This window comes from Amblyomma americanum, chromosome 1, assembly GCF_052857255.1.
Source record: "Amblyomma americanum isolate KBUSLIRL-KWMA chromosome 1, ASM5285725v1, whole genome shotgun sequence".
NCBI classification, from domain to species: Eukaryota; Metazoa; Arthropoda; class Arachnida; order Ixodida; family Ixodidae; genus Amblyomma; species Amblyomma americanum.
The window spans coordinates 164575745-164588159 of NC_135497.1; the positions used below are offsets into that span (position 1 = coordinate 164575745).

Here is a 12415-nt window from a genome sequence, read left to right on the forward strand (position 1 = left end):
TACAACAAAGAGACGCGCAAGCCGACTCCTACTGGCAGAGACAGGGCAACGAGATGTGCCGTTTAGCAGCAAGGCGTCCGTTTTAAAGGCTCACTCTTAGAGCGTTAGCTCTTATTAGCTCGTTCCTCAGTTTCGCGCCTTCGTCGGCGTCCGCAGCGCCACCTGCCCCGGTTGACAGGTGGCCAAGTGGGGATAAAAAATCCCCCTCTCCACTTTTCAGGGAGAAGGGGAAAAGATAAGTGGGAGAGGGAAGAGGGTGGCAGCCGGCGGCTGGTCTAGAGGCTTGGCCGTCCGCCTCGGCTGCGGTAGGGGGTTGGATCGGAACCCACCGCCGGACAAGGATGGGTACAAGTGTCTCCAGGCCCGGCTTCTTTCTTTGCTGTCACACCACAGCTAACGCTCAAGCATTCTCGTTACACACTCGTAACTGTCCTGTGAATTTTTTTTTCTACCTGCGTGAAAAAAAGTTTATTTTGTTTTTGTTTTTGTTTTCAGTATTCTTGCTTTTATACTCGAACGATTTCTGCGTCCCGTTGCAAATTCTCGCAAAGTGCTGGTGCCGATTTTGCATGATTGCAGAATTGGCGCCAACCCGAGAGAAAGAAATTCACGACCACCACTCGCAGTAACGCCCACTGAATGTGAAATTATCAATGATTCTACATTTGGTTTTATACTCCATGCATACTGTAGCCTCGCGTTCAGAGGTGCTCGAAGTACGCGCTTATCTTATTTTGTGATTCCGTTTCCTAAACCCACATTCACTGAATCGTATCTTACGATTAGACACGCTTCGTTGCAAATACAGCTTACTACATGCGTACTGCTTGTGCGATAAGAAAAGTGCCTGCGATTACTAAGTACCATTGGATGCGTTAGCGAGCGTGTCAACACGTTGCTCTCGGTGAGAAAAGTTTACGAGCCGTGAAAGTCACTCGAAATACCCCCTCCCCCTCTTTTCGTTTCCTTTGGGCACGCAGCCTGGAACCAACGAGTCCACTCTCCAGAAGTGCGAAAAACTCAAGATCCTTTCCAAATATAAATCTCCAAGCCCACAGGCCCCGAAAAACTTCCGTCGTTCCTAAAGTTTGGACACAACACTATTGCAGCTGGCAGTATTTCTATAAACAGACCCCAGTAACGGCAGCGGAAATTTTCGTCCCGGAAAGACACGAAGCGGCGTCACATGCGAGACAGCGCAGGTAACTGGCGCAGGCCGCCACAAGCGGTTATCGAATGGACGAGCTTCAGACGAGAGCGCGCGATACAAGTGGAGGCAGTTTGCGCATCTCTGTGCCGTCGGCCCACAAAAGAGCTAAAAAGGAAAAGGTTTTCAGACAACAGCCTGATGGATGCGCACATTCCCTACTGTTACGGCAACGCGAGGCCTCGCTAACCACGTTCAAGTGTGCTGCACCTGTTGGACACGCGATCACGCCTTTGAAACCGAAGATAATTATTTGCCTAGCGCCCACGTGAGACGTGCTATTCCGTTCATCTTTCCGTGGCACCCCGAGCGCCGAAAGAAATGACAAGAAAAAAAATACAACGAGGCGAAAGACCCTGCAGCGGAAGCCGAAAGAATAACGGGTCGCGGAAGGCCCGGCAGCCGGGTTGTTTGTTGTTTACGGGGCATCCTACAGCTGCCGGGGGGACCGGGCCCGCTGTGCTCGCGGGGCCACGGTGACACTACTTTGGCACGCTGTTCGGGATCGGCGCCAGGATAAAGCGTCACGACGGACGAGGCTGCTGAACTCTTGCAAACGCGACCGTCGTTTCAGGCGCCTCCGCTCGTCTGTTTTCGCGGAGGCGCGTGTCGAGTGAAACACCCGAGGGTCGGAATCCTACGCTGCGGCAAAATATAGCGAGCTCCCGTTTATAACCGCTCGCTATTTCGGTTCTCTTCCAAGTGGAGATGAGGCCCGCTGCGGTGGCTCAGTGGCCGCTGTGCTGTGCTGCTCAGGTTCGATCCTGAAAGCATTTAGATGGAGTTGGAATGCAAAAGGAAAGTAAATATCTAAGTATATAATAAAAAGTCTCAGTTTTTAGATATTCGCACTCGTCAAAGAACCCCAGGCGGTTGAAACAAATCTGAAGCTCTCGGCTGTGACGTGCCTAAAGACTGTGACGTTTCAATGCTTGCGCATATGGTTACAGTAAAAGCATGCACTTCATTTCTCGTGAGTCAAGCCTCGTTTCACAGCTGCAAAGCGTCAAACTTCGCATCCAGCGCAGCAGTGCTGCAGTTGGCAGCAAGATTTCTCGCCGCGAATGTACTCCGCGCACCTCGGCATTGCCGTCAAACACCGGGGAACCGTATGCACGATAACCTAGGTTACCCGGATGGATGCTTTGTAACGATAACCTGAATGGCAGCACAAGTGAAAACTCAGATTGGTTCCCGTATCTCGCCAATAGCTACCGATTCGGGACCCAATCGCCGGTGACGCCCCAGTTTTAGGCATGACCCGTTGCGCGCGCAAAGAAAAGCACGCCCTTGCAAAGCAACGCGCGTGAACTCTGGTCTTCCACGATTGGTGCATTACGAATGCATGAGTCACAGTCTACATACGCACGCCGATGGCTTTATACATTTCGCCACGCACTCTTCGTAACCAAACATTCCCGGAAGTTTGGCCGATTGAAACTCCCTCCGGTCATTCCCAGATGCAGAGCGGCTACTTCTTTATCGCCTTTATTCTTTTTTTTCTCCCACACCGTTCCCGATTTTGCTGGGCTCTCGGCATGCATGCATGTATGGGCATTTTCCAAAGTGCTCCTCCCGTGCCACAGCGGGCCTGTTCCTCAAACTGTGGCCCGTTCTCATCGCCATGGAGCGAGGCCACGGAGGAAAAAGATGCGGGCGAGCCCACGTGATGCGGAGACGGTCGCGGCTCTTGCGAGAGCGCTGCTCCGCTCAGGGACGCCGCATCCGGCTTCTGTGTGCATGCATCTTTGATGCAGCCACAATCGATGGAGGTGCTGGTGGGCAGAGGAGGAAGAGGCGCGGGAGGCATTTCTTTTGCGCGGTTGATTGCATCTGCGACGCCGCCGGCCGCGAGCTTACGCTAGGCGCAATATTCATTTCTGCCATCGCCGTCCGTCGGCGCCGCGCTTCGAATGCCATGCAGAACGCCCCTTTTCCGACGGCATACGACACGTACCTAAGCTCGGGCTGCGCTCATCAAAGCTAAAGAGCTGGCAAACGTACTTGACTGCCCGGCCCGGCCAAAAAGGCATAAAGGCCGCTGCGCGTTGATGCTGAACGTGCGCGATTTTTTTCGGCTGTGGGGACGCCGCCTTGCGTTCTCCGGTTCGCAGATGGATGAACGGAGCTTGGAAGCAAAAATAAAGGAGAAAAAACAAGCAGATCAAATAGAGGGCCGAGGAACGCAAAGAGGGGTTCCACTCGTAAGCGAGAACTGCATTCTTGTCCTCGCCCCTCGCGGTGGCTGAGTGGTCGTGGTATTGTGCTGGCGAATGCGACCCCAGACCACGGCAGCCTCGTTTTTGTGGAGGCGAAACGCAAAAATGCCAGCGGTACCGAGCTGTCGGTGAACATCAAAGGATCTCCAGGTGCACGATATTACTTCGGAGCACTCTACTTTGCGGAACGCCTTGTGGCGCATTTTTGGGTGCGCTATATCCATCCGCACGTATTCATTGCCTCGCCTTCCACCGCGTGCGGAAGACGGAGGAAGTAAAACATACTAGCGTTCTCATTCTGCACAGAACTTGGAGCTTATTACGAAAAATATTCGCAGACGATCAGTGCGATTCATGCGACAGACTACGCGTTAGCATTAGTGTTCTTCTCCAGATGGAGCAGGCGCTACCACCGACGTGTTCACACCGTGCGAGTAGGCGGTGCGATACAACCCATCAATTATTGTGCCGCCTTCCGCACACCCTTTCCACTCTCGATCCAATCCAGCAACCACAGTGTGACGCGCTGTACCCCCTCTCCATTTTCTCTGGCCCTGTACTTCGATTGAAGACCGCGGTTTCCCTCTCGTCATCCGTCGCCTGCCATCTCTCCCTGCCTCCTCTCACTGAAAGTGGGGAGGGAGACTTCCCTTTCTCTGCTTTGCCTTCTGCCAACCGAGGCTTCACACGCCATGGGCGGACACTTTTTGTCAAACGGACGCTCTAATGTTGACGCATTAAAAGAAAAACGGAAATGTTTCTGATTAAAATCTGTGTCCGAGGCAGTTGGCTCATTCCTGAATCATAAGAGGGCAGCGCAAAATCGACACTGAACGCAGAAGTAACACTGACGACAGGACGGGCGCTGTCAGGCAGGTCCTGTCTTATGTTGAATTCTTATGGCAGATCCGGATCAAGTTTTTCTGCTCTGTTGGGAGCAATCGTATTCCAATGGCAAAATGGGAGTGCGAGTTGTCTGTTCCAATGGCAGATCGGGATCAGACGTCGATCCCGGATCGCTCCGTGGAGCAGCGATATTTGCTCCGCCGAAATCGGCAGATTTGACCGGAACCCCGCGCGACGTTTTACTTTCCCGCGTCCGCTTCCGGTCATGACCGGCTGCATCCGTTCTGTCGCATACGCGAACTTCCTGTCGTCGCTACGCGGTGATCCGGGCAACGTACAAGCAGTATTTTTGACTTTTTTAAATTGAATTCTCCCAAATGTAATTATTTTAAGTTTTATTCGCGTCCGCACAAGTTAAAAGAAATAATTTTTTTAACAGGATGTCAATTCCATCGCGGTCAATTCTTTGTGACCGCTTTTTAGACCAAAATCGTTTACTTGTTTGAACCTCCCGCGTTTTCTGACGTGACACGACGCGTACTCTCTAAGCCTAGCAGCTCTGTAAATAAGGAACCAATCTGAAAATTTTGCGCGTTTCATCACTAGAATTTTGTGGTGCGGGCATCATCACACAAAGCGAAAGCTTCGTGCGCCTTTTGTCTGCCGTGAACGCGAGAGACAGAGTGGCGGCAAGGACGAATCGCTGGTGAAGCGAGTGGCCGCGCTTCGAAGGGCGCCGCCATGTTGCCTGAACTTGGAGCTATTCTTGCGCTGAAGTGCCCCCGCGGGAGCGCATGCATTCCATTGGCAAAATGGGAGGGAGTGATCTCCGCCTGAACTACGCGCTCCGTTTGTGATCCGGCGGAGCGCTCTCGATCTGCCATTGGAATTCAACATTAAAGAGTGTTACTTCTGTGTTGATTTTGAGCTGCCCTCTGATGAAAAAAATGGAAAGTTTTATTGCGCTAGCACTTCGAATCTCAGATTTCGCCGATGTTTGTCTGACCGAAGCCTCTGGCAGGCGGCGACCTTCCCACCAGGTTGTGGGCCACCTGCCAGCAGGCTTTATGCCCAACTATGCGAAACACTTCATGGCAAAACACTCTATGGCCCTGCGTGGGTTTCAAACTCGACGTGGCGCGAACCGATCAGCTTCGCTGGCCACTGCATTAGACCCCTACGTCATCGCCGCAGCCGAACATTCTGCGTGTTTAAATGCCAGTCTCTCTCGCTGCGCTTTGGGTGTCGTCGTCTTCCTCGACTCCCATCCGTGCGCAGCGGATCCAGAACACACCGCTATCGCATTGCCCCATTAAACTGAGCCCCGAACTGAAACCGAAGTGCGAGCGCACCTAATTAGCATTTGTCTTAAACACGTTGAATCATCCGTCACTGTTTATCAGGTTTACAGAATCAGCAAGTTGGTTGAGTACATCCGACAGTGCAATTAAAATTGGTGCGTGCTTCTATATAGCCATTTGCATGTTTAGTACCTCGGTGCACCCCGGTTCCTGAATTAAGCTGAACAGTGTGAACGGAGCTGCTTCCAAGGACAACAGGGAATCGCCCACCTTCAAGGAAAAACCGACATCGAGCTGCACCAGCAGTGCAAGCGCGCCGCATCTGAGAGTCTGGAGGCGCGAATGGCACGGCCTCTGCAGCCACGACGCAGCAAGAGAATCCACGCATACACAACAGAGTCTGCTCTGCATTCAGTGCCGGTATACGCGTGAAGTATAGGGCTCTCGTAAATAACTGGGCGGAAATGAAGTCTCCCGAAAAGCAAGTTCCGGCGCATCGTGCAATACAGGCCGATAAGGGCATACACACAAGCATCCGCTACCTTTCTCGAGACGCTCGCCTTTCTCGCGTTTCGAGAAGCGCGGCTGGCGCTGTCGGGGGAGATAGGGCGCGCCACGCGAACGACTCTCGAGGCGGTCTACTACCACTACTACAAGTTCCATTCCGGTCAGACGCAGCTCGTTTGTGTCGGCCGACAGCACGCGCCCTCGAGTGGCACACATACACACACGGTGCGGGCGGCGGGCGCGCGGTTGCTAGCATCGCGATAAGGAAAGACCCGAAATAGCAGCCGCAGTTTTGGGACGGCCTCAGGCGCGCGGCGGGCATCGGCGGGTCAATGTCGCGCCCGAGCTGCTCCGGTGCGTTGCTCGGAGGCTGCAGGCGCTACTCGGCCGCGCCTCTGTGACTAATCGCCTCGGGACGCGCTGACGGACGCGTCCGGCTGCCCCGAACGCGTGGCATGGGGATGTGACGGCGGATGTTCTCTCGAATGAAGATTTCGACGCAAGCTGATGCTAACGGAGACAAACCTTGACCTGTCATACCATTCACGGCTCGAGACAGGAGGCTATTCCACACACTTTTGCCCATTTATTTACTCGTACAATCTGCGACAAAAGTCAGACGCAAGACGCCGCGGTGGCTGAGTGATTATGCTGCTCGGCTGCCGGCCCGAAAGACGCGGGTTCGATCCCGGCTGCGGCGGTCGAATTTCGATGGAGGCGAAGTTCTAGAGGCCCGTGTGCTGTGCGATGTCAGTGCACGTTAAAGAACCCCAGGTGGTCGAAATTCCCGGTGCCCTCCACTACGGCGTCCCTTATAGCCTGAGTCGCTTTTGGACGTTAAACCCCCATAAACCAAACCAAAAGTCAGACGCTTGAGTGGCATCCGTGGCCTGCAGCTCTGTTATGAGGAGGTGGATCCAGACCACACTTGTTAGAGGTGAAAGCCGGACTCGCGTGCTCTAATGTGTGGTAGTCCAATGGAACGACCGTTGCCGTACATGGTAGGTATACTTACGCGCCTAGATCGGTTTTCGCCAGTCCTGCAGACTTCCCCGGCTGTAAACACGGTAGCCTCAGTGCAGCTATCGAAGGAGAGTGTATGTATTGCAACTGCGAGTTGATTATGCTTTGAGCTGAGAAAAGTTGTACCTTATCGGTCTACAAAGTGAGAATATACTTCGTCTATGAAGTAACAGTCCTTTTTTTCTGTCTTTTCGGCACACGGTTGCAGGTAACAATAAAAACCACTCTTAAGGCCGCATACGCAATGAATTAATCTTGCGGAGCGCTTTCACGGCGTTACACTCCAATGCCGCGCTTCTTGGCGCGGAAACTTCGCCTCATTGCTCACAAACGAGCCGCATGCACAGGGAACGCGCTGTGTGAAAGTGCGGTTTATATGCATTTATCGAGAGCGTTGCTGTTTTCCTCTGACAGTAATTGCGACGGCGCAACGATAAAGAAACCCACAAGCATGCACCGACGCAGTGCGTCTACATAAGCGAGGTTTGTAAGTATTCTCCTCGCCGCCTTCTCCGTGCATGCGGAACACGCTGAGCAGTGCGCTGAGAATGCAACCACCTGTTCGCCCGGCGCGGTATTTCCTCCGCAAATGATTCGCCGATTGCACTCAACGTGGCGCCAAAAGCATCAAAAATGCAACAGCTCATAAATATTGCCGCATTTTCCATAAACTGCGATGGTTTCAGGGTGACCGCAGCTATTCTCAGCGCGGTAATCGCACTAACCACCACCTCTTTTCGGGCGGCACCTGCTTTTGCCTAATGGAGCGCACGTGCTGTTTTTGAGGTGCCGTGGTGGGTAGGAAAAGAAGCTCCGTTGAGGGTCCAGAGTTTTCGGGGAGTGGAGGAGAGACGAAGATTTACCCTAAATCATTGCCCTCGGCCAGCTTCTGGCAGCTGGAAGTTCTCAACAAGTCTGAATTACAATTGCAACCCGCCCTTGGTTAAAAAGAGCAGCCAAGGGAGCAAAATAGTCGCTGCAGTTATGAACGGCTCTATGCGTGTGGGTATCGAGTAGGGGCAAAGAGGTTGGCTTTACCGCGCACTGCGCTGCAACTGACAACCCGAGCAGGTCATCGCGCAGCGAACGGGTTGCGTCGGCGCCAAGGGCACGCGGCCGAGTGATCCGTCTTGCTTCGGCCGACGACGCGCGTGTGGCCCGCCGTCGAAGGGCGTTGAGCGGTAGAGCTTGCACCTCCACCGTCGCCGGTGCCCGTGCGCGCACCAGTGCACTGAGCGGGCGACGGCTGGGCACCAGCCGAGCGCAGTGCGGCAAATTGATTTCGCCGCGCTCCGGATTCCAGCGCGGAGGCGGCGTCGGCGGCCTGGGGCTTTGACCCGACGCGCCTGCACACACCTCAGCACTGGCACACGCACGCACGCACACACGTGGGGTGGGGCACAACACGGCTCCACTAGGAAGGGCGTTTTCCGACGCGCACGTCGGCACTAATGCGCCCGTGCGATGACGGCGCTTAATTTACCGCCCTCGCTCCCGCTGCGGCTGCTTGGCGACTCTTCCGCCACAGCTGCCTGTCCCTCGCGCTGCCCGATTAACGGCGCTGCGGACGCGGCGCATGCAGTGTACACACACGCGGCACTCGTCGCCCGCGCATAATGCGGTGCGTTGTACTTCGCGCTACAGCGCGGCCACTGCTCCCTCGGCAGGGGACGGCGGTGAGTAGCTGCCCGGAAGGAACGCAATGCGACGGAGTGACACGGTCGATAGCACACTGTACCTGTTGATTAATATTTTTCAAGTCGTGCTACAGCACGGTACTCTCGATCAAAAGATAAACTGGCAGCATTATCGCGCTATCTCGGTATTCCTGTACACCTACAAGCACAAGTACATTCGACGCAACGGGCGTTGTCCGTTGCAGAATAGTAACAATGTGGACAGGTTAGTGCGTGAAACATATTGCGGGCTTGCAAATATTCCACATCCAAGGTCTTACGTTTGACATAATGAGCAGTGCTAGCAACGTTGATAAAAGTTTACTCGAAAACTACTAAACTTTAAAGATATACCGAGATGTGCCCAATAAGCATGGTTGTCCTAACTCTTCTGGCGTGCATTCGGACCTCTTTCTCCCTATAAATTTGCAAACCGTCACAGACAGCCTATAAGAAGCTTCCGCCCCATTTTTGCTCGCATTACGCACAATTACTACGCGTATACAGTTGTCCACATCTTAATTCGCTAACAGAGGCACGCTCAGCAGCCAAAACATAACGACATCCGCCGTCATTGCACACCGTCATATTTTTCTTGTACCACACGGACCTAAAATACAAGGGGTATTAATAAATTATCTGGTGTCTCTTAAACAGCACTACCTGAAACTAAACAGCAATGGGCTTGCCCCAAAGAAAACGATCATTTGGCAACTACTCAGTCATGTAAAGCAGCAGGAAACTGAAGCCATCTCATTCGTATTGTATGCATGGCCCGCGGCAGGAGGCAAGTGCGAATCTGCTGGAAGGGTGCAGTTCGTCAGCAGATAAGACGTGCTTCTGGGCCCTCTAGTTCCGAGAGTCGAGACACAGGAACAATTAGTGTGAAGTCTGAAGCATGCCAGGCAGTGTCCGCACCGATTATTCTGACGGAGTTCTCCAGTGAATCCCACATACTGTGCTGGCACAACAGTACTTAGATTACTTCAGGCATTTTTTTTTTCGGGTGCACTTTAGTGTGATCGTGGTCAGACTGGAGGCAGGATGAATGAGATTGGGCACAAATGTCAGATTAAGAAACCAAACGAGAGAGAAAAAAAAACCAAACTTGTGCCTTGTTTTGACCAGAGCTTTTGTGCACGCTAAATAATCAGTATTATGCGCATTTCCTGCTAGCAACAAACATTCCGGTTGCAGCTGAAATTACTGTTTCACGTGCTGAAACGGTAAATACTGCTTATGTATTTTTTTAGTTCTTGTTTCATCCGAGTGGAAAGAAACTTTGATTTAAAGCCTCGTCAAAGGGACAATATTTTCTGCCGAGCGCGATTTTTGAGCGGTCAGTACCGCCGAGTTTCAGTGTAACCTCTGGTGGTGCCATAGCCTTCCACTTAGCTTCGCTGCGCTATACGTGGAGTCTATATTACTATAAAAAAAACAGTATTTAGTTAAAGACAGAGGATCAATGAAGCGATAAAAAAGACGGAAAAATATACAAGCTTTTCGGCTCGAAAATACTGCATACCCAGGATCAGACCTACACCGAAAATGCACAGACTTGCTGTAACCCGCGCAGAACACCGACAACTATATACACATCAGGCCGTAAAGCAAAAACTTAGCACTGGTCAGCCGCTGAGAGCACTGCCCTGGCGTACAAGGAATGTGATCCCCGGGCAAAAGCTGGTAAATCGTTCCACGCATGTGCATTACGCGCAAAGCTTGCTCCGCCAAGCCAGCCTCACGTGCATTAAGCGAACGCGCCTGGCCACTGCGCCACAAGCAGCTTAGCTCTCGCCTTAGTGAGCTTTAACCCGTAAAAGGCCGTGGTAAAGCACCATCGAAAACTCTCATGGTAAACGACGTAGGTTGTAGGAAAGGGAAAGCAGCGCCGGAATCTCAGGCGATGCCCAGTGGCGGATAGCTGGCTGATAACCACTCGGCCCGTTATCCTTAATGAAGCCTCCATTAAATTAATGGCGCCTCCGTTCCGCAAAGGTGCTGCTCCGAGCCGCGCAGAGTGGGAGCCACTGATTCCCGTTCCTTCCTTGACGGGCGAGCGCCAGGTCGAGCGATCAGAGCGCGTTTAACTCCCGTTTTTGTTTCACACGCGCGGTTTGCCCCGAGGATGAAGAAAGCGGGGGTACGAACGGACGGCTCCTTCAAACACGGCCGCGCTCTATATAGACAGAGCGAAACGGAGCGCCAGCGGTTAGACAGTGGAACACAAACGAGACCTTGGTTCGATCAGCGACGGAACACTAGCAGAGGGGAAGGCCTGGCAACCATCAGCGTCGCTGGGCAGCGCGGGCCGCAATCGACAGGCCTTGCCCGGTCCCATATCACGGAGTGCGCCGCGCGGTTTACTTTGCAATAACAGTCTATATATAACGTCACGAAAATCGACGCGAGCGGCGCGGAAAAGGGCCCTAAACGTGGACCGACCCAGAGCCACGCGTTCGGCGATAAGCCAAACGAAGCTACCCCGACCGTTTCCCTTGGGCACAAAGGACACGTCATCTGCCGACTCTCTTCCCTCTCGGCCACATTTGGAGATAGGCGCGACAACAATGACGCTTTCCGAAACAGATGCGAATGGAACATCACTGCACTGCACCGCAGCGGGCCGACGAAACTCGGGCGCTGTCGTACAAAGCACATCCATGTGGCTCCGGAATTGGAAATAAAGGAGCGGAGGACAACTGCCATCCCTTCATTCCGGCAGTCAGTACTAGTAAGCCAATGTAAGGGAAATATTTCTCCGTAGAAACAATTTTTTGGCGCTGGTCCTGTCGTGTTTGTTTCTCTTTTGTCCCCGCATTTCGCGCCGTTTTCTTTGTGAAAAAAAAAATGATTCAGTGAGTTTTATCTGAAGCTGCGGCACCTATATCACACCAAGCCAAACTCGCCAGGCCAGTAATAGAGTCCGAGGTGTTGGCACAAGATTGTATTACGATGGTATCGGGACAAGTGAACAGTTATCTAGGCGAAAAGTTGCGAAAGACAATGACCCACTAAACTACGAACAGACACTGATGACACCATAGACTGCTTTATCTTTTATTTATTTGTTTATTTATTTATTTTCGCAACGCGAAGGAAACAACCTTGGTGCGTCGATCTAACCTGACTTACACACGCTGCGCGACAGCGGCAGCACATCATGGGTGACATGGCCAGGCGCGCAGTGGTTACACGTCGGCCAACCCGATATCAGACTAGCATTTTGTTAATGACTTTGAATTTAAGACCCGTTCTCATGGAGCTGCGCAAGTTAGATTATAAGTGTGCCGTTTTGTAGCCAAATACTAGTTCTCTCTAAGCGGCCCGAAGAATGCTATACGATCTAGCAACTCATTGTTAACGCAAGTTTCATTTTTAACACATAGAACACGTGACGTTGCGAACTCACCCGACTAACACATCAGTAAATGCATGCTAACTGCAGATTGACAGCACGGTCAGTGTGATGGGGCCATGAGGTATAGCTGTCAGAACGTGTACAACCCAGTAGCTCTAATGGGCCTGTACAAGAGCATTGTACTGAGTACTGTGTCGGAACAGAATTATATTCAGAACCGGGTAGGTCAGTTTCTTAGCTGGGAACCTTTGGTTGGGCACAGCTTCGGCTTCAGT

At 52.5% G+C, this 12415-nt stretch overlaps 2 protein-coding genes across 18 annotated transcripts in view; one reads left to right on the plus strand and one right to left on the minus strand.

The window, feature by feature from the left end:
• The window catches only part of LOC144114112 (prolyl endopeptidase FAP-like), a 377138-nt gene that overhangs the window by 73910 nt on the left and 290813 nt on the right, over positions 1 to 12415 (minus strand). The gene's annotated exons all lie outside the window — the stretch shown is intronic.
• Positions 1 to 12415, plus strand: part of LOC144114114 (uncharacterized) — a 169603-nt gene that overhangs the window by 37620 nt on the left and 119568 nt on the right. The gene's annotated exons all lie outside the window — the stretch shown is intronic.